The sequence below is a fragment of the Zonotrichia leucophrys genome, chromosome 1A, assembly GCF_028769735.1.
Source record: "Zonotrichia leucophrys gambelii isolate GWCS_2022_RI chromosome 1A, RI_Zleu_2.0, whole genome shotgun sequence".
Classification (NCBI taxonomy): domain Eukaryota; kingdom Metazoa; phylum Chordata; class Aves; order Passeriformes; family Passerellidae; genus Zonotrichia; species Zonotrichia leucophrys.
In genome coordinates, this window is record NC_088170.1 from 48,696,386 (window position 1) to 48,720,104 (window position 23,719).

The following is a 23,719-nucleotide window of genomic DNA, read 5'->3' on the forward strand; positions in this document are numbered from 1 at the left end:
CTTTGGTCCTACACAGGAGACAACAAGGATGAGGGCTTCACCGGGGTGAATGGTGAAGGGATTAGTTAATTAGAGGGTGAGACACAGGGTTTAGGATTTATGTACAGGGGGTTTAGAGGAGTAAGATGGAGGAATTGGGGTGTGTCCTGACCTTCTTCTTCTTCCTCTTCTCCTCCATCTTCTTTGGCCACGGTGGCACCTTTGGATTGGTTATTACTGAGAGTGCACTGAGTTATAAGAATAGATGGTATTGGGGAAAAATGATAAATATTGTACACGTAACAATGGGTATAAAGATAGGTGGCTGCCCGGGATGGCAGACAGTGTGCTCATGGCTGACTGCTGAGCAGATCTCTGTTCGGCTGAAAGAACATCTTTTAGATAAACAATTAATAAACATAAAAACCGAAAGTAGAACTGAAGCCTCTTCTCGTCCTTCGATACGCGGGCTGCCCCAAGGCCACCCCGGGCCTTTCCAGGCCCCTCAAACAGCCGAGATAACCGGACAGGTAGGGTTTGAATCAGTCTCTAAGTATTTGGAACACAGGGCCACATTTGTGCTTAAGACAGGATTTTGGTAGTCACCTTGTAAAAGTGATTGCTATGTCTCAATGCAGCAAAATGTAATTTCCTAGAATAAGAAAGACCAACCTGTAGCCAGCTCTGAGATCTGCTGTCTCATGATAGCTTTGGCTTTCAGCAGCCATGCTTTCACATCATCACTTGATTTCTCCCTCAGTCTTGGCCAATCAGGTGATGGACATGTATGCCATGTGCAGAGTATCAACAGGCATGAAAACACCTCACCTTTCTCCTAGCTTAGTGCTTTTTTCAGTCTATAAACCATGAAGCAACTGATGTTCCTGCAAAATATCATCTTTGCATTTGGACATAAGGGAAAGAAAACTTTAATCCTTCCCCTGAGATAGAAAGAAGGAACTTTAAATCAATAGTGGACATATCTAGCCTGCAAAGCAGTCCTTTCTGCCAGTTATCCACCATGTACTTTGGGGACAATATCTGTTAATTTATTTAATTACTCCCCTATTTTCTGTATCACTCCCCCATTTTCTGTAATAGTTCTGCCCTCACCAGTTCTTCCCTCCATGGTATTGTCTGTCATTTGGTTACCTTGGTTACTCCTGCCACAGTTTATGTCAATCCTCTCTGTTATATAATTTCCCCTCCCCTGTGTTTCCTTATATGTGAATTTGTTCTCTCCCTGGGCCCAGTCAATCCCTCCCCACTCCTCCTAGTTTGCCAGAATCTTCTGTGCATAGGGAGACTTGATTGGCTGTGGCTCCAGGGCCCGTCCTTTACATTGTTTCTATTGGGTTTTCTCTCATGCCCGTTATCCTAAGTCCACTCCCTTGCCTTCCCCTATTGGTTCCTTGTAAACCCCTCCCATGAATTCTTCCTCCCTTTATAATCCTGTTGCATGCTTTGTTGGATGTCACTCACTGGCAGACACATTCGATTCAATGTCTGGGTGGCTGTCACTCCCTGGTTGACACGTTGGGTTCCACAATGAATCTGACAAGTCCCCAGTGAGTGTCCGGACTCTTGACTCTCGTCGGCCAGCAGCGATTCCGTCCGCTGTGAGCACAGCCCAAAGCCTTCTGACGCCAAGGGGTGCTCACACATTTGCAGTTGGGTGTTGGCCACCCTTCTGCCAGCCGGACACCTGACCTTAAGGCCACACGACGCTGCACTTATTCATGGAACACTTGAGAGGGCAGGAGGGGACAGCATTTGCCCTTAAGAAAAAAGAACAGTTTTTGTCTGATGCTGGCATTTCATCTCCTCCTGCAAATGAAATTGAGAGAATCAGCACTTATCAATTATCTTCACCATTGCAAATATATGCACCCCATTGCAGCTCAGATGATGCCAGAATGAAACTTGCCTTTCCTTCTCTGCAGTAGGACTGTCAGGGCATATTTAGCCTTGCCTTTTCTTTGGAAAATGTTGATGTAAGGTAAGACTTGGACTCTGCACCAAAATAATTCCAAAGCTTTGGTGAATATTAGAGTTAATTTCAGAGCTGTATCCTGTCCCTATAGATAGCATAAAAGCCAAGCATCCTCAGGCTTTGAAACACTTAGTTCTGTTCAATAAGCTATTCTGAACAGATAATGCATTTAGCAGAGGACTTAGCTTCAGATCGATACCAAGCATTTACATCTGATTCTGGAATTTTACCAATAGTTCCAGGACCTTTTCTTCCCTCTGTTGCTCTATGTCCAACACTCACAAATAACCTCACAACACCAAAACTGTATTTTTTCAGCATTTTTGTTTTGCATATTGAGGGGATTATTTTGAATTAAGAAATAAAATCTTAAAGTAGACTTTTTGTGAATAGAAACTCATTTTTCTTCAGTTTTTTATAGTGGATGTTACTTTATTGCTGAAATTTTTGGATTGGGTTATTGATGAAAGTTTCCACAATACTGGCTTAAATTTAATATGAATCAAAACCATATAATTTCATGTTTCAGTAGTTCAGAATATATTTTGCTTTCTGTTTGTTACACAGCACATTACTATGAAATTTTTGCCTAACATTAGGTTAATAAAAATCTGTCTGTTGAAAGAACATTAGAGTGTTTGTTAGATCACAAGCAGTTTTTTTCCCTTCTACTTTATCCCTTGCCTCTCCCTAGTAATGATCAAGTACCGAGGAGCAGTTTAAAGCAGTAAGAGTAGGAGATAAAAAACCTTAAAAAAACCCCCCAAACAACCCCCTAAAAATCTCCAAATAAATAAATACCCTCTTAGCATTTTGAAGAACATGAGTTGTTTTCCTGAGGGTACTCACCAGAAGTACAATGAACAGCAGCAGAAGTGCCTCTGGATTTATTAGTGGTCTGGCAGCTCCTGTAAAACTACCAATGAATTGGTGAAGAAACCTACCATGCTCTCCATGATCTTTGCACAGTAAAGCTGAAGAAATGGGAGTTAATCCTATTGACCCCAAGGTTCTCCTCCTTGCATTTGGAAATGCTCCAGGTTCTCTAATACTTAATTTGGTTCAAGAGTAGATTACAAAGGTTTTTTACTATTACTGCCATATTGAATAAAAATGAAGGTGATTCCATTAGTGTATTTGACATTGGTTGGAAAACTTTCTGGAACTTGTTCTTAAGCCTTGATTTTTAGATTAGAGGGGATCTTGTTTCAGCAAAGACGTTTGAATGCTTGTTTCTTTCCTGAATCTGAGGAGATGATGCTGTCTTGTTTGCCATACTGTCTCAACTCAGAAATTTTCTAGTTTTTCAATGTGTGTCTAGAGTTAGATGATACTCAGCAATTTGCAAGATTTGTTATGGTGTCAAGTTTTCCATGTTTTCTCTCTTTAAAATATCAAAATGAAAAATTTATTTTCCACTTTCATTTAATTTTCTGAGTGTTTTTTTTTTCAACCTGTTAAAAAAGCATACAGAATGCAGTAATTATCTAGTCATTATTCTCGAGGGGCTGGTAGGTACTTGTAATTTTAGCATCTTGTTTCAAATTTTGTATTCTGTCAAACTACTGCAATATAATGCTGAGTCTTTCTATAAAAAATGTCTGTATCCAGCTGGATTTCCCTTCTGGATGCTTCAGCCAAGACAGCAAAGCTATTTCCAAGAACAACATTAAGAGAAAATACCAGGGACCTTTCCTCAGATGCTGTAGATTCCCTGTGGTACTAGATTGGGCAATAGATATTTGGTTTGAAGCTAGCCTTCAGGTTAGCCATGTGAAAATTCTCCCAAATGGGGCCAAGACACAAGCTTTCAGATCTTTGAGGACTAATATAAAGTATTAGAATAAAGTAAACTTGAGAAACACTAGTCATTTTCTGCCAGACTGTTTTCCCTCTCTGAGCTCTGAAATTAGGCGCTCCACTCCTCATGCTCTCTATCTGTGTCTCACATGACTGAGGTATGTTTTTTGGAGTGAATGGTGTTGGTTGATATTCTTTGATCTGTGGTTTGGATAGGTTCTCCCCTTCTCCCTTTCTCCCTTTCTTCCTTTCCTGTCTAGACTTATGAATTATTGTTGGTTTTGAGGCTGACAGATAAAGCAAAGTCTCCATCCTTTCATCCTTCCTTTACCCCCTTGCAGGGAGAACCTGTAGAGTGTCCACCTGGAGGAAACATTCTGTTGATATCTGGTAGATGAACAGGGAAAAAAATTTCATGGAATGTGCACTTCAAAGACTGTGCATCAAAAGACATCTGAAAGACAGGCTGAATATTCAAGATCTGTCTTCAGCAGATGTCTTCTAGCAGGGAAAAGTCATCTTTTTCATTATGGAAGAGGTCGCAAAAACATGCTGTCTGAAGGTCTCCAGAGAAGTTAATTTTCTCTTGTCTAAAACCTGTAAAGCAGTAACCGTATTATCCAAAGAAAAATAAAAAGTTCCCAATTTCCAAAGAAAGAAACAAAGTAAAAAAACGAAGAAAAAAAAAAACCTCCTCAAACTCCTAAAATGTTAGCTTAAAAAAAAGGTGTAACCATACCATACTGTACCGTACTGTACCGTACCATACCATACCATACCATACCATACCATACCATACCATACCATACCATACCATACCATACCATACCATACCAATTTGATGTGCCCTGGGTAGCTGAGAAAAGGTGAAGAATAGTTTGGTCTGTCCAAATGTGATAGAAATGTGTCAGATTGTCAGTTATTTGGCAACCTAGGCCCAGGGTTGCCTAGGCCAATCGAGGATATTAAATGCAATCTGATAAGAATTGTTCAGTTGAAATTTGAGCCTTTATAGGTTGTTTCTTTAAAGGTCTTCTCAGTGCGAGATAGATCTATGATTTCTTTCCTGGAAATGAATCAAAACTCCACCTATAACTTTAGCTCTCTACCTGTTTTGTGTCTCAAGACAAAGTTGTTTTGTCAATTACATCAAGCACATGCTTGTTTCCATCTGCCTCAAAGGTCTCTTTCAATTAGGCTGTAGCATCAGTTTTGATGTCCCCTGGTTGCAGGACCATAACCATCATCCTGTCCCTAGGCTTTGTTTAGAAGTATATTAGCCCTGTGAGACCTAACTTCAACCTAAATCAAACCAATCTCTATCTTAATGTCAGTTCTGAATACCTGTTAAAAGTTAACTTGCTACTGTGTTTTTTTTGATTTTTTGAAGCCATCCTAAAGCCTAAATGAAAACATGATTCAAATGAATTCAGGAAATCCATAAAAGACTGCTGTCTTATCCTTGTGTGAAGTTCATTTGTAAACCAAATTGGAAAATAAGCACCCCCTGCCCCAACCAAAACAACCCCCCCAGAATTTTCTGTCTAACTTTTAAGTGTAAATAACTCTTTAGCTGTTTAGCTGAAGTTCTGTAGTCTGGCAGAGTTTAGGGCTGTTGAAATTCCATTTAAAAGATAAGGGAATGAAATGTACTTTTAACCCTGTGCTTAATATGACATCTGTTTTCAGCTCAGCCTAAAGGTCTCTTCTCAATGAAATTGAAGACTTTTTACCTTCTGTGCCCATGAGAATTGCTCAAGCTGTACCTGCTTAAGCTTTATCCTGAAGTATTATTTTTGTTGAAAATGCAATTTAAGAAGATTATTGATAATTCTGAATCCTAATGCTAAGCTTTACTATAAAGCAAGATCTATTTTATGTGAGGATCCAGACTAGTCATCAGTCTTACTGCTAACAGAATGGTTCAGTTCACTGTGCTCTCACCTCTACCTGAAGGGCTGCTCTTTAAAAAATTTTGAGGGTTAACCCCAGCAGGCACAGCTAATTAAACAGCTATTTACACAGCTATTTACACTCCCTCCTTCTCCCACAAAGGGATGTAGGAGAAAATCTGAAGGATAAAACTGAGGAAACCCATGGGTTGAGACAAAGGCAGTTTAATAGGTACAGCAAAAGCTACTTATGCAACCAAAGCAAGGAATTAATTCTCCACTCTCTGTAGGCAGGCAGGAGTTCAGCCATCCTGAGGAAAGCAGGGTTCTGTTTGTCATAACAGTGACTGGGGAAGACAAATGCCTTAGCTTCAAACTTTTATCTTCCTCCTTCCTCCTTCCTTTTATTGTTCAGCATGATGGGATATACCTCTGATCACCTGGGGTCAGCTATCCCAGCTGTGCTCTCTCCCAACTGCTTGTGCACTCTCAGCCTCCTCACTAGTGGGCAGAGAGACAGAAAAGGACTTGACATTTAAGTGCTGCTCAGCAGTATCTAAAGCATCAATGTGTTAGCAACCCTGTTTTCATCATGAAATCCAAAACAAAGGCCCATATTTACTATGAAGACAATGAATTCCAGCTCAGCCAAAACCAGCAGACAAGGTTAATATTAGTTTCCATGTGCATTTATGTGACTGAAGCCTAATTAACATCAGTCAGCCTTTTTTGGCAGTAAAATTTTATCACCTCTGTTCAAATTGGCTCTTTCAAAACAAGCTGGACTGAGGAAACTCCAATAAACACTTTGTTTGTCCAGACTTAGCCTGAAGCTAGCCTGAATGGTGGCCTGATTTACCAGCTGTGTGTCTCCTCACTAGCTAGATCTTCTAGTAGGGTTTAGCTTCTGATTTTCTTCAGTAACTTGTTTAGTTCCACAGGACTTCTGGGATTAATCAGAAGAATAAAATCCCTACATTCAGCCTGTGTTTCTGTCACTAAGACCAATGCTCTCATTGATCCAAACCATAAACCAAGATTTAATACAATGCAGTTTTTCCCCCTGTAAAAATGGCAAAAATTTCAGGTAGACACAGACATAATTTTTCTTCCTGAAATAGTCCATGATAATCTTCACTCTTCACAGATCTAAGTTACTGATCAAGCAATCAGACCCATGTCTGAAAGAGCAATAGGTCTCTTATTATTTTCCCTTATAAGACCAATAAAAGACCTTTGAAAATCAATCAACAAACACAAATCTCTCAGTTTCTGCTTTGTCAACTTGTAATCTCAGCACAGTGCTGAATTTTTTTCAAAGGCCATGTAACTGCACCTGGTTTGGAAAATAAATTCTCTTTCTATCAGCCAGCATTATATCTGTAAACTTTAATGGACCCACCACTAAATTCTAATAAGTAGAGCTGAATTAGGAAAACAGTCTAACTCTGGTTTAAAATTTAGAACAAAATTAGGGTTAATCCACTAAATTTAAATTAATACTAGCAGTAGTGCATCAGCTCCTGCTGTCACCATTCCTCATGTCTCTCTTCCAGTTTTTATAGAATAATCAGAAATTCCAAGCAGTCAAACTGAAAGATGTGCCTTCCTACCTGAGGCAGTCCTCATTTCACCCTGGAACCATCTGCAGAACTAATTAGCCAGCAGAGCCCAGGAGCCTTCACCCCAGGACTCTGACTTGGGACCTTGACGCTTATATTAATTATAGTTAAGATAACTACACACACAGCAGGACAAGTAAATGCATGTTATTGTTAGCTCTTTTTTAAATTACAATAAGATTCCTAGAATAGATCATAAAACTAATTATTCAATCTAAATTTTCCCAAGTTCTAACCTTATTTCTAAGACTAACCAGGATATAAAACATAAAATAGCGTATCATAAGAAACATTATTCGCCTTCTGTAAGTTCATCACTTATAACATCATTTCTTTAAGTAGTCCTAATCTGATTGCAATTCTAAGCTGAGTTTTAGTTTATAACACCAGCAGAAAGAGTAACAAGAGTTCAGTTCTCCTTTGACCTGACTAGGCTAGCATTTATCTTTGTTTCATCCCTTTCCAAGATTCATTAAAAGTTTCAGACCATCATAATGAAGACTTAACCCAAATTTTAGTTTTAGCAGCGGTCTTAGTCATTAATCAGATTTGTTTACTTAGTCATGTAACCCTTTTTTTCTTAATTGCTGTATGTAGGCAACTTTTGCGGTGTGCAGAGACAGATGCAGGAAACATCTTTGAGAAATTACTGGTTGGATAATGTGCACAATAGATACCTAACATGAGTCAACTACTAGTGGTAAGCTCATGATCCTGGTATTTCCCAAGCCTTTGCTAACCAGTGCAAATGCTGGCACCCTTCAGTTGGCTGTTCCTCACATCCTCACTCTTTTTGAGTTTGTGTCTTTGGATTATCTTTTTTTTTTTTCTTTAAGGTTTTATACCTTTTGGGCCAGTAGTTTTATTTTTCCTCCTGAACTCTTGATCTGCCAACTATTACCATTTGAGCAATTATATTTGTCCTGTTTTCCTTACCTTGCTGGACTTCATTGCATACTTTCTCACTTTACAAGACTTTCATCAGTAAAACTGAGCCAAGGTCACATTGCCCTGATGTTCCCAGATAGACATTGGATCACAGGCATTGAAGTCGTGTTGCAGCAGGAGGTCAGCAAGATCTCTGAGTGTGCCATGAGGAGCCAGTGCTCTTGTGGGAGCCCTGTTGAACGTGTCAGTACATACAACTCCTTGATGTGACTGCTAAACTGTAATTCTAACCCTAAAATGAGACCAAGAACATCTCAGACAAAAAAATCAGACAACTTGTTGACATCTGCCCTTATTGAAAGCTGACAACATTTCAGGCTTTATGAACAGAGTAACTCATATTATGCTTTCTTATATATTACTGACACCTCTAAACATAAAATTCTTTCTACTTTTATACCAACATTATATCATTTGTTCTGTTCACATTATTTTTAATCTTAAATATGTATTAGCTATAAGAGTTAAAAAGATCTTAATTTTCTTTCAAAATGGAAAAGTCTGCATTTTCTCCAATTTTAATGTTAATCCTGGCCAGAGAACAGACTGACCTTCAGGATAAGTTACCTGAACCAGCTGGGACCAGGTTTTAACTTGCTCTTTGAATCCAAACTTGATTTTTGGACAAACTCTTAAAGTTTGTTAACTTATCTGAGTGCTAATTCTAACCCACACTGACCCCTAATCTGGGAGTGTATCAGGTTATTTCATTTGACAGTTATTAGTACTGGCATATCAAGGTTTGGTCCTTTAGACATCAGCTGTAAAAACAGTAGTTCAGCCCATTTTGCAAATCCTAACTCTTACCATAAGTGTAATCTTAACTCAGTTTGCATTTCAGAGCATGTTTTGAAATTAGACAAAAAGGTAAAACATATGCTGTGAGAGCTTATAAAACATGTGGTTCACACAAGGATTTGACCAAGCAATGATGGAGCACATGTGAAAGTGGAAGGTGCTGATGACCTCCAGAGGTCCCTACCAACCCTAACAATTCTCTGATTCTGTATTATGGGTGTCACAAAAATCAAAGTGGGCAATGCTGGTGTGTGTGATAATGGAGCTCTGTCACCATTGTGACCTTTTCTGTTACCAGATGATGCTACCTGATTAGATGACTATTTAATCCAGTTTAATCTAGTAGAGAGGTTTTTTAAAAAATCCTACAATTCTCTTGTCTATATAAAAACTTCTTTATGCAAATTTGGCTTTCTAAATTTGGTAACTGATAGTAGTCGGAGTACTGAAGTCTTGTTTTTTGGATTTTTTTTGTACTATTTTTGTTGTTGTTATTTTAATATTTAAAAGACAAGAAAAGTCTTGGCTATTTATAAGAATAGAATCAATATAAAGTAAATTGGAAAAAATTATAAATAATTTCCTAAGTCATGAATAAGAGACTTGACATAAAGAACACTTGGAGAATATTGTTTCCTAACCTCTGATTTTCATCAATTCTATGGACTGTGATCAGTATGGACTGCTAAAAAGTATTTCTGTCCAAGATAAATTTCTGGGACATGTGACTGTCTCATGACTGCTAAATTTAATGCAGCATTTTTTTTGTTCAAAGGAAAGTCAAAGCTTTTTTCTTTCCTCCAAACTAAATATGCTGAAATATTTGTGTTTTGTAGTCAGTATTTCGACTTCATGTCTTTACCAATATATAGTTGTACCGATATTGACTAAACTAATAGCAAGCATTATCAGCAAAATGGCCAATAAACAAGGAATTGACAGGTTATTTCTTCAAGAAGCTAAACTGATGAGAGTCAAGTATAATTGTGGTACAATCTTATTTACATACAAGGAAGGAGATGAATTTCTATCTCCTGAGCCAAGAAGTAACAAATAATGCAAGCTAGTTTTCTTGTTCAGAAATACAGATATGGCCTGTAGCAATCTCTGCTGCTTTCTTTCTGCTTTCTTTCTCTCAGACTACTGATACCCATTGATTGTGTGGAAGGTCTGAGTAAGAAAAACAGCTCTTGTCTCCCTTCCTTGAGAGAGCACAAGTACTCCTAACACAGCATAATTTATCTGGTGAATCAGTTGTGAAATAAGGGCTGGTAGATCCCTGCACCAAATTTCGCTGAAAACCAGCTTTAAACTTGGAATCTGCACCAGAGTGCTGCCTTGCTATGCTATAGATTACAAATACACAAATTAAAAAAATATATCATCAGTAATGTTCTTAAATAATTGTTGTAGAACAGGATGAGTAAATAGGAAAAAGCAAGACTGGAAAATTGGGAAGGGTGCAATACAGTCATCAGCTGAGGAAGACCCTTGTACTAAATGACAAATTTGTAGGTCCTGCCAGTGACTTTCTGTGAGCTGGGAGATGTTTATATATTGTGTAAATAATTGTGCTATGTAAACTGGGATATTTGCTCAGATTTATTTTTGATATTGTTCTTTTTTATGGTTGAATAAAACCTAAAAATAAATAATAAACACAGCCCATGGACATTGACCTAGCTACCTTGTTCATCATCAGCCACCAAGATCTCAATTTTTTCCTGTCTACGAACATAGCAAACTTGTAATTTCTTGAGCAACTTGCATTGTAATAGAAATAAAGCTAAGAAGAAAGTTCAGTGAAATTAGGTGTTTATTGGGAAGTTCCAATTGGGCTGTATGAAACTTAGCACCCCAGAGGCCTATTTAAAGTTTTGTAGGCCTTCACATATGGTGTGTTTATATATATATATATGTATATATATATAACTAAAAATACCTATTGGATTGGTAAGTCATTGCCTCTGAATATGAAGAAGTTGTTCATTTACTATTTTCCTGGTTTTATATTTAACTAGCAGTAGCAAGTGATTAAGCAAGTGGTTAGTCATCTGTACAGCATAATGTGAGCTTTTCGTAGCATTATCTTGTGTATAGCCAGAAGAAAACTGGCATGTCTGTGAAAAAATAAGAATTTTTCATCTTCCCAGTTAATGATCTGGTTTTTTTGTAGCTAGATATTGATATAGAACATTTAAACATATGTTCTTAGAAAAAAAATTCACCAAAAATCCAAACTGACCAGGAGAACAGCTTTTTGCTATTTATGTCTATAAAGTGGCATTAGCATTCAGTTCTCAAGTGCAACAATGATGTAGACACAGAAATATCATATAGAACAATAGCTTATTTGAAAAGGTCAAATTTACCTCAGCAAAAAAGAAATAGCCTAAAGAAATAGCCTAAATAAATCCATATATGATTTCTTTCAAATTTCTTCATTTTGGGGTTGAGGCATTGTGAATTCAGAGGTAGTCAACTGAATCATAAAACTGGGATCCTTAAGCTGCCAAGCTTGGTATTCACTGAATAACTCAAATTTCCACCAGTGTAAAAGAAGTTATCTTTATGTTAAGTCTGGCACACTAAACAAAATAGTAATAAATTGAAGATGGCAACTTCTTTCAGATTAACTGAAAGCAGACTATGAGAAAACCTTCACTTCTTCCTATTACAGACTAGGGTAATAAATATTCCTTGTTGACTCTTTATTTTTTACCAGTTCCTATTCAAGATTTGTGATTACTGAAATGATATTATAGAGAGTATAGATAAGATTATATATTTTTCAGCTTTTTATGTAGAGCTGGGTGAGTATTTTCTATGATTTTTTTAAAGTGCCTTCAAGCAAGGTTATCTATATCACAGTCATGAGGAGAGGTTGTCAGAACCTGCAGGGTTTCTGGGAGACCACAGGCTCATAAGGTGAATTGGAAAGAAAATGAGAAAAGGTTCAGTGGTGTGTGTGTGTGTGTGTGTGTGTGTTTGTTAGTTTTGTTTATTTGTTAATTTTGGTTTTTTGTTTTGTTTTCTTGTTTTTTTTTAAAGTTGAATTTGCACTAATATTTTCTTGTCTGGAACTTTCTAACTTTGAGAATTGGCATTTCTGTGAATAATCTGGAAAAAGACAAGTTGTAGCTGAAAGTGCTTTTGAAGAGAGATATTTGTTGATTTTCCTCAGGCTTGATCCCTAGCACATGTTATTTTTCTCACATCAGAGGTGTCCATCATAAATGTTTTTCTTTGTGGTGTATGATATATCAAGCTTGATGTTGTAAGTAATACAGAGTTGTATGGAATTTACTAGTAGACTGTAATATTTACTCCATTCACTTAAACAGCAGTTGTACACAGATATACTGCCTTGTTTATCTGTACATTTTTTTACCACTAGGATATATCCAGAAAGTATATAGCTGTAGCAATTGTTGTCATATATTTCTAGAGATAAGTTTTCAAACATTCAAACATGGCTATCATCTGAGACAAGTACACACAAATTACCTTGATTTAGTGTGTACTTCTACATAATCACATTTTTCAAGGTCTCTGAGCTTTTAAGCTGTCTGCCTCTTTCAAGCATTTCACATTTATATATTTCTATAATGTAGACCTCCCTGTCTTAGCATACCAATGTAAATCCAAAGTAACTTCATTAAAATCAGTGGTGGTAGATGAGAAGAAAATTATTGTGAGAGATTACTCTGCTGTATACCTACACTCTTTTTTATATATGGGAGGTATAAGACATGTCAGCACTACCCTAAATTGATGTCTGTATTTTATATTCACATGTCATCACTGCTGCTGAGAATAAACTTCTCTGCCCTCTTCCATGCTGCATCATGCCCCATGAATGCAAACTAATTGCAGTAGTGGTGATGGGCTGTAGAAATATATATAAATTATATGTGTTATATATATAAAAATATATATATATAAAATGTGGATTGTGGGATGGGAATGCATTCCCAAAATTTAAGATTGGAGGAAGCCCATGTACTTGAACCAGGACTTTGGCAAACCTCAGAGTGAGTTTTTGGTATTGTTTGTGAGACACCCTTCTCTCTTAATAATGCTAAGCATGTGTGCTTTATGGCACTACAGGTGGGTCACAGTGAGATCATGAAGTAGTCACTCCCTGCAGCAACAGAAAGAAAACTGAGGAGGGAAAAGAATCAGATGCCATTAAACTATTTAATTAATTAATTTTGGGGTAGTATAGCCTTCCTTAGGACTTCCATTTCAAGACATACTAATGAACTAAAAGTGGATTCTTAAAATGGGTCTGTGCTTCTTGCTGAAAATCATTCCATTGGCAAAAAAAAACCCAAACAAACAAACAAAAAAACCCAAAAAAACCCAAAAAAACCCCACAAAAGGCAATCACATATTTCTAGCCTGCTGTGCAAGATGTGCAATACTAAAGTGGAAATCTGATAACAGTCATGGGCTAAGATGGCAGAGTTTAAAGGAATGAAATTTCAACTTGTCTACTTCTAATGTATTTTTTTTTTTTTAATTAGCAGGAACATATATGAATAATATATACTCTGTGATGAATAATCTAGTAAGGGAATGGGAGAGAATACCTGAAAAAGGATATGGTAGTGTGGTAACTGACGTAGTGATTTAACTACGAGATGCATTTCCACCTGCATCAGGAGAATTTTCTAAAGTTTGTGAAGTTTGAATATCTTTAAGTGTAGATACATGTCACTCTCAAATGTATCTCAGGCCAGGAAGATTAATTTCCCTGTGTGATCCTGTGCTGGTTTAAGACAGTTTCAGGGGAGGATGGTATAAAATGAGTTATCTCCCCTTTTAGTCTTAACCACTCCTTTTTCACCAATGAGGAGAGACAAATGTGAGTAGATATAAGTGAAAAAAGTCACAGTTTACTTAGAAATGAAACAGGCAACAGCCAAAAAGTAATGGTGATCATCACTAGCTGTAAAGTTGCTGTATCTCCCTGACTCCCTGGCTGTTTGAGTTACATAAAGACAGGGTTGACTGAGGAGGCATTTTAAAGATGGTTTATTGCAAAATCTGTCTCATGGAAGGGTGAGACTATAAGGTTGTTACATCCAAAACCATCACATTAGAAGCCTTGCATCAGAAACCATTATAATTCTTGTTAAAATGTCTATAAATTCCTTATCCAATCAGCTACTTCCACTTGCTAGCACCTTCATTATCAATTGCTAATTGGTATGTTTTACATGATTTACTGCAAGGTGTATTTTTCTATCCAATCACATAACTGTACAGAAACTTATTGTATCTTCTACCTTTTATAAACTCTATAACAAGTTCTATTGTTAAACTTTAAAATCTTCTACTATCTTGCTTAGCATATTTGTTCACTTATATGAGGCCTATATCTACTTGTTTAGAACATATTTCTGAATAAACTACAAATCTTTATTCTTCTTTTGTGTCCGTTTCACTATTCTATTACAAAGGTTCAAGCCTTCTCCAAGGTCTTAGGTCAAATACTGTATCCATCTCTATCTCTGAGCTTATATGCCGGAGGCCTCTGTGCTTGCATTTCCCACACCTGGGAATCACCTCTCCCCCATGGTGTTGTGCTCCGTAGATGTCCTGCAGGAGACAAAGGTGCAGCAGCAGCAAACCCTTGATGGCGCACTGTGCAGAAAGCTGCATGGCCCAAGAGACAAAGGCAAAGGTGGCAAACAAATCCTGCTGGGCTCAGCCCTCTCCCGGGAACAGAAACCCAGGCAGGACAGAGCTTACGAGCAGTTCTGGTGCCAGATAGGGGATGCTGGCACTGCCTGGGAGCTCCAGCCTTGCCATGTCAGCCTCCCCAGTTCTTGTTGGTGGCCGTGGCTGGGTGTGTGGGGGTGTGTGTGTGTGTGAGGTCAGTGCTGCTGCTCGCTGCCTCCTCCTGCTGCCCGCTGGGCTCTTCAGGTGCTGGTGCTCAAGTCACTGCCTCAGTGCAGGGAGGAAGAAAATCCACCAGCCAAGCACCATGGAATGGTGGCCTGGCCCTGACCAGCTCCATGCTGGAGACAGGTTGTAGGAAAGGCATTTTGTGCTGTTCTTGTGAGCCAGTGAAGGCTTTGTGAAGGTAAGGAAAGCCCCATATCTCTCTCGAGGAAGACACCAAGGCTATCCCCATGACAACGTGATGGAAGAGAGAAAGTTAAAAGATACAGACTCTAGCTGGCTCACGGAATGACGTGGCTCCTTGTTCACCTGTTGAGAACTTTGTTTCTTTTTATGACCAATGGGCAGTGAATGTGTCTGTTAAGTAAATGTAAATATCTTGAAAAACTATGAAGGCAACATGTTGCTATAATAGATCTCGCTTATACACCTTTCTGATGGAGTCTTGGTGCTTTGTGCCCTGTCACACTCCCTAGTGACAACAGGTGCTGTAAATTGACTCTGAAACAGTTTTGGATTGCAAAATGCAGCCTCCCATGAAGCAACCTCCCCCAGAGCCCAGAGAGAAACAAAAGAAGGCTTCTGCTTTCGACTGTCCCGTCCTCCCTGTGAGAACAAAAGAGAAATGCAAGAGGCTTCTGCCTGAGTGGCCCTGACCTTAAGAACATGTGCTGGCAACCCCCTGACCTCCTCAGTCTGTTTCTGGCTGTTGGTCTTTAAGAGACAATAACAGTTTTGGGCATATGCCAATAGCACAAATAGCTATGGAATACAATAACATTTTGGGTTACCCAGGACAGGTCCTTAATTTTTAGATTTGAAAATGAGAGAATTCCAACAAGTACAGGAAGGTAACTGCAGTGCTTCACATACCTTATATAGAAAGAGAATTTCTTTCCCAGCCAGGATGGGTGGAAATATGCAGGATTGGCTGAAGGAATCATGAGAGCTTTAAAATTTTGGTCATCACAGATTTATAAATACACTTACATGGACTTTTAATAGAAAAAGAAATATCTTAAAAAGAAAGCTACAGTAGCAATAGAGGAGTAAAAATAATAAAAAAACTTCATAAATAAGAGCAATGTCTCCTTTTAAAATTGTGGTCTTTATATAAAGTGTATAGAAAGGATCTGGTTCTGGAAAAGTGATTTCTGGAAAGCCATGCATATATGCATGTGACGTGCTAAGGAACTCGTACGTGACGTACTTACAGCATTATACGCATTTCCATGCACAAAACTGTGGCCTTAATCTTTGCTAAAAGCACATACCATCTGCCTGTAACTACTGCTTAAATGAATGAACCTGCATACAGTCAGCAATGCATCAACCAAGCCAGTGTGACTACACTCTGTGGTGGATGGAATGTGAATAAATCAATACTGCACAAAAAATAATGAATTTCAGACATATGTAGGTTTATGATGATTGCAGTATATTAACCATTCATCACTGTCTTTTCACTTGGATTGTCACAGTCACTTGTGTCTTGCTTAAAAGATGTGGTAATGCCTTTAAGAGAGGGCCTGTCTTCCTGTATGATCAGTCCAGAGGGACTTTGGTGCTGCTTGTACGTCCCACTGAGTTACACAGAGCTGGTAACATTAACACTGCTGAAATGACTGAATGGCAAGAGCTGTATGTAGGGGTTTGCTCAGCTCCTTGCAAAATCAATGTATAGCTGTTGTCAGCCCTACCTCTTTGATGTCTGGCTCTTTGACCTGTGGTTACTGCACAGCTGGCTACAGAGAGGCAGCAAAAATTGGTAAATGGTAAAATTCTGGGGTTGTGAGTTAGAAGTACAGCTGCATCTGATGAGAGAATGTACATCTGCAGAGACTGTGCTAGTAAATAAACTTCCTTCCCCAGTGATATTACTTTACCCTGTGCTCTTACTCAGGGATATATTAATATTCTTTCTGAAATATGAAAAGGAATAGTAGTAGAAGGATAAGAAAACAAAAAGCACTGATCCTCAGGATCTCTAGTGTCTTCTACTGAATTATACACCAATAATATTCATTGCATGAAAAAATCCTCAAAAAACTATGGTCAAATGATTGTCTTGGCTATAACAGTGCAATCTAGTAGGAGAAAAAAGCCCTTCAGTTCTCCCAGAGCAACACACACCATGATGCAATGTTTAATACTGTTTTTTAGAGTTATATTTCTCCTTATGGCAAATCATATACATTATCATGCCAGCCTCACCCCATAGGAGTCCATCAGGGCTCATATAAATTTTGGATCCTGATCTGCCAGCTGCAGCTGCTAGAATCATAATTCAGTTATGATCCCTGTGAGCTTGCTGGTGATGGAAATGGACTAAGACTGCATGATCTGAATCTGTTCCTTTTTCTAGCCAAGAGAAAAATGGGCTAGTCTTGGCCTTTTAATTTACAGAAGCATTCTGGAAAGAAAAACAGTTAAAAATCCCAATGAACTAAGAGTGAATAAATGCTCTTATAGGTTAGTTGTAAGCTGGAGAGGAGCACTTCTAGAGCTTTCTAATTTGTGAGACAAAGGGAAAAGGAACAGCCTGGCACTGAAAATTGGACAAAGATGTGAGAAAAAACACAAAGGAAGACTAATACTAGAGAACATGTGGAGATGACACAGATAGAACTGGTGGAAAAGGAGGGTGAATAAAAAGGAACAAGGAAGAAAAAGTTGAAAACTATGTGAACAGAATGAAAAAATAGAAGAAGAGAAATGCAGGCAAGGAGTTGAGATGGATTGTACAGATGAGAATACAGGAGGGAAGAAATAGACTAAGGGAAGGAAAGCTGAACAAGACCACAAGTCTTAAGGGTCACATACATTTTGTTTCTACAGAATGATGCCGCATCAGTACTGGCAAGACTACTGATGGAGGGGGAGACATCTCAAAGGTCTGGACATTCATGGGGTACAAGAGCAGCAAGTAAACTCCTTGTGACCCTTGAGGTGAAATAAGGAAGGAAAAATGTAGAATGTTTGTCCAAACTTATGACTTTTGAAGGATGTACACAGATGACTACCAAAATAATAGATAAGACCAAAAAAAAAAAATTGAAAGAACAACTAAACTGGCCTGTTTACTGTTTTAATTCTTTGGTTCATGTTTATGCAGGATTGAAAACTTGGCCAAGGAAATTTCAAATTAGCTAACTGAAAAAATATTCTGAAAAATATACTTTACTGACAATTTTTATTATGTAAGAATGACATATTTTAGTCAGCAGGGCTTAGATAATAGTTTCTGACCTTCTGCTGAATGGCTGTCACCATCTTGACTTGAATGTTTCCTTTAACTTCCACAGTGGCCTTTGCTATGGAAGAGTTTACAGACAAGAGAAGAGACTGACAACACTCTCAGAAATCCATCCAAACCCTGAACTTTTGTGATTGTTTGAACCATAAACCTTCTTCTGGCATGCACAAAGTGTTACGTGTCAGTTTGGCTGTGCTTATGACCTGTTAAAGGTCCATTGTCAGAATCTTTTTCAATTCTTCTGCCATTCCTTGTAGCTAGGTTTTATTCCTCTGTGAAGAAGAAATCTTCATGAAGAGACAGCAGAGAAAGAACCTTAACAGTAACCTTTGATACCATTTACATGCTGTGAAATGCTTGCCAGGTCATTTTGCAAGTCTGTTGAGGCCCAGTGTTGCAAAGTGTTTGCATGGAGCACATACTAAATAGATACTAATTTAAAATTGTTCATGGTTCCAGCAGGTGCTATTTTCATTTTTCTATGTGTTATTGCAAATATGGCATAGAAATGTTAGGAAATTGCTTAAGAAATAAATAACTACACGAATGAAAGATAAAATGGACAGTTTGAGAGGAAAGAGTGAGTCCACCAGTGCAAAGAATGTCACCAGTAAGAATAATTTTGAAAGATGGCAGCTGCAGTAAAAAGAAACCTTTTCTGAGGCAGTACTCCAATTCTGGCTCAGAAGGAAGTGTGTTACTTACTGAATTATGAGCAACATTCTGTTCAACATCCTGTTTAAAGATGGTATTTTCTCTTTGCACTGCAAAGGAAGGGAACAGAAGCCTTCCAGTGAACAGATGTATTTTATTCCACTGAACTGCCATTGGTAGACTGTGTTAAAATGTTTTAAGGCATATATTTCTTTAAAGATAATGTAATAGATTTTTAAATTTTACAATATATATGAAATTACTGTGGAATTTGAGTTGATGTTGATCAAACAATGAATATGAGATATAGAAGCCATCTTAGAAAAACGAAAGGCAAAAGAAAGGGTGTAGATGTGATTGAGAGCCTTGGAGAGGAGAGGTTAAATAGATGAACTTGGGGCCTTTGCCATCACACAAAGAAAAAGTGGTCAGAAGTAGTTTGGTTTGTCCCATTTCATCCTCTGCTGTCTTCATCCTGATCTACTGAGAACAATAGAATAGGGACATATGGTACTCTAAAATATTAATCTGTCACTTAAAGTAACAAACCTAACTTTAAATGGTGAGCCATTCCAGCATAGAAAACATGCTCACAAATCTACATTCTAATGCATTCTGACTCTGTGGAAAAATATATGTAAACACTGCTTAAAAATGAACTAGTAGAAAACTTTGTATATACTGCAGAGAAATCTGTTCTATAAATAAACTTTCCCATTTTTATTTTGAATGCTGCCTGCACCATATAACAGCACATTTTATAAAATATTATATCACATGGCAACACATTTAATAAAATAATATAGTAATTGGATTATTTCAAACACAGCATTTTTTTCTCAGTTTTGCTTTTATAAGCTGCTCTCGTTTAGTACTATGATATTCAGACAGTAGGAATTTATATTTTCTACAGGTTTTTTAAACTCTTGTCACAGGTTTTTATTTTGATTCTTTTGGTAATCGTGTTAGCTATATTTGCAGTTATGTTGATTTTCCATGTTCTTTAATCCAGTATGTACTGGTACTGAATTGCTACCACAGGAAAAAAAAAATGAAATAGGTAAAATTTTGCCTTTGGATGACTGTATAAATTATCTGTGTTCAGAACTGACATCACAAATAACCAAACTTTACCTCCTAGCTACAAGGAATTGTAAAGATGCTGGATTCTCAGATATTCCCTGTCCCAGGATTACCAAATGTTAGAGGATCCAGATTTAAACCATACACTGCATGGTGCTCCGTACATAGTCCCAGTGACTGTAGAGCATAGAATTCTCTACTGCCTGGATAGACAACTTAGGTTTTCTCCAGATTCAGAAAAGAGTAATAGTTACCCTTGGGGTGCACTTCATCTCATCCTGCTGTTGGCATCTAAAATTAATCATACTCTAGAATTGCCTATATATTTTTGTCATCCCTATAGAAAAATATAGCACAATTAATTCACACTTGGGTGTCTATATTTCAGATAGCTAAAATTCATTACCTGCAGCAGCTCTCCTCTTCCAAGAGTCCAGGAGTCCCACTTTGGGAAGAATGTTAGAGGGAATACTTTCTTTTTCCACAAGATTTAATAGTGTTTAGCAGCCTTATGTTTATTTGTTCAATATGCAAAGACCTTTAGGATGCATACAGAGCACAAAATAAATTATAACTTGATTGAGAAAAAAAAACATTTTTTGCTTGGTTGGGATAGAAAAGAAGAGAAGTCACTGGATCAGGATTAACCTGGGAAAACAGTAGCTGGAACCAGAGTGTCCCTGCTGTGAAACAGGGAAGAGGAAAGCTTGATAAGTCATTGCAATAGAGCTCAAAACTGACTGAGGTATTTCAATAGTCTTCCAGAAATGCTTAGCAATGGATTTGTGTCTGTTGGTGCTATTCAACATTGGCCCTAGCAATATGTTACTTTCTCTATTTTTCTACTTTAAAACCGATGCAGTCTGTGTTAGTTCTATTTTATTCTAATGGAGACATAAATCTTTGTCCTAGCACACCATAGTAAAATGAAGTCTGAATAACTAAACCTGCTGGGGAAGAACGTTCTACATTTCTATAAAGTGTTCATTCAATTTTCAACAAGCAACATATTTTTTCTCTCAGATTTGACACATGCAATTTTATTTTCAGTGTTTATACATTGTCTGTTCTTTTGGCAAGTAGCAGACAGTGTACAGTAAGTTATTCTATTACATTGTAAAAAATTTGCCAACTACATATTTAAAGACACAAAAATATTTGGATTAATTAGCTGGTATTTTATATTTGACAAGAAGTTCTCAGAACAAAGGTGTGAGGCCTTCATTGCAATGGGAATTAAAGTGGTCTGAATTTTCTGTTTTATGAGATAGTCAACAGCTGTTCTTTGTAGAACAAGTGCAGCAGGTTATTAAGTGGCTCAGTGTTCCATTCATGTCACTGTTTCCTTTCTAAGGGAAAGGATTGGGTAGAAAAAATGGCTATAAAGGACAAAACCTGTGGGTTTGTCTTTGCTATTTTACAACGAATCTTCAGCAGATGTGTTTAATATTTGCTAGTTGACATGCCTGCAGACTTCCCTAAAGTTATGTATTTCTCAATTATTATAAACTGTAATAACAGTTCTATTGATCAATAAATGCCTTCAAGGCATAGTCTCATGGATGCCAAATTATGAAACAATAGAGATGGTTGAATCATGTTTCTGCAACATAAAATGCAAATTCTTTTGGAGGTCCATAAAGATTTAGAATCTAATTCACTTCCTCATTGCTATGTTTTCACTTCAAAGCCCAATAGTAGCAAACTTAGCTTTTGCCTGGAGCATGCAGGTATAACATGGAGGATGTAGAGGAAACAGATGTAGAGGAGGTAGAAGAAAGTGTTTTTTTCAAACAGTTTCAGTAGAAGTGCTGCAGTTTAATGTATGTACCCACATGTGACTGGCTGTTTGATATCATGATTGTGTTCAGACACTGCAAGTTTCAAAGTCTGGTTTGTTCTCACAATATACAAGAATTCTTTTTTCACAGTGCGTTGGCTAACCTGTGTTCATCTGCATGGTGTCAGGTTTATTGAAAAGTGCAGGCTCTTTGAAATTGATATTTTATTCTTACCTCTTAATAGTCTTAACATTTCTTCAAAAATACTATAGTATCACAGATATCCTTTGACCAAAATATGTTTTTTGATGTCAGCGCAGTTCAATATCTAGACCCTAGCCCATTGTGGAGCTGCAAAAGAAGTGGCCTATATTTTTCTGTCTAGCAAAATTTCAACAAAATTTCAACAAAAGGTGTGAAAGAGACAAAATCTCCTATATAAAGTGAAGGAAATCACTTTAAAGCATAGGGATCTTGGAAAAGGACAGAGAAGGGAAAAGACTAAGGGAGAAAACAATTGATACACAGCAAGATCTTGTTGAAGACAATAAACGAAATGTCAAAAAACAAATGTAGGTTCCAGCTGTTTCAGAAGAGAAGATTAAGACAGAAGAGGAGTCGGTCTCTCAAGTTTTCTACTTAGGGAAAACAATCCATATGGTGCACATTCATCCATTCTGCTGCAGTTCACAGCCTGTTGGGGTGTTACTTTTGGTGAGAATGGCCTTTGGAGTGAACTGTTGAGAATCATGGAAAAATTCTATAATTAATAAAGGAAGATTATTTGTCTTCCTGGGGCCCAGGTAAGAGACATCACCAAGAAACTTTCCAGAGTGATATGGTCCACTGATTATTACAGAGTTTGTGACTGTATTTAGGGCATAAGTGCATGTATTATGAAAAGTCTATGAAAAGGAAGGAGCATGTGTGCCAAAGCTCCCTATGCTTCTTGTTCACAGGAGCACACATCAGAAGAAGCAAAATTACAGTAGTGATATTTTGCAAGTACAGAAACCAGTAACTTGAAGCTCTAAAGCAAATGTCTATAAGTAAAGGGTTTTTTCAGTAGCTGTTTGATTTTACTCACCTTGACCTTCACCATACACACACGTTCTAGCTTTTCCACATTGTAAGCTTGGAAGACCACCACTAATAAGGAAATACACTTAATTTCCTGCTTTATGATGTCATTATGATATGGCTGATATAATTTTTTCCCCAGTCTCTTATGAACAAAGCTAAACAATTTTGTAATTTTTAGCCTATTCTAACTCTTACCATTGTGTACTGGTCTGTACAGTCAATGAGTAATCTATTTTGGTGAGTTCAGCTAGCAATGTATTTGTGCTATCTCAGAATTGCAGAATATGCTGAGTTGGAAGAGTCCCACAACGATCCTCCAGTCCAGCTCCTGTGTTCCCTGCACAGAACATCCCCAAGGGTCACACCATGTCCCTAAGAATATTGTCCAAACACTTCTTGAACTCCAGCAGGCTGGTGCTGTGACCACGTCCCTGGGGGGCCTGTTCCAATGACCAACAACCCTCTGGATGAAGAACTTTTATCTAACATCCAATCTAAACCTCCCTGAGGCAACTTCAGGCCATTCCCTAACATCCTGCTGCTGATCATCACAAAGAGATCAATGCCTGTCCCTCCTCTTCCCCTCATAAGGAAGTTGTAACTGCAATGAGGTTTCCCCTCAGTCTCCTCTTCTCTAGGCTAAACAGATTTTACTTGCAAGTACTGGTATTTTTTTCCTCCTTACAGAATGTAGTGTGCATGTTTTCAGCATGCTTTTCCCCTTGTGCATATGGAAGATATCATTACATTCCAGTGAAGCATTCAATTTTTAATTGTTAGAGTCCATAAACATGAAAGAAAAAAAAAAAAAGAGAAACTTGTACTTTCCTGATTTGCTTAAAAGGGAAAGTCTCCTTAAGCAGCCACCTTGAATTCTAGTACCCATTTCAAACATAATATTTTAAAAGGACAGTATG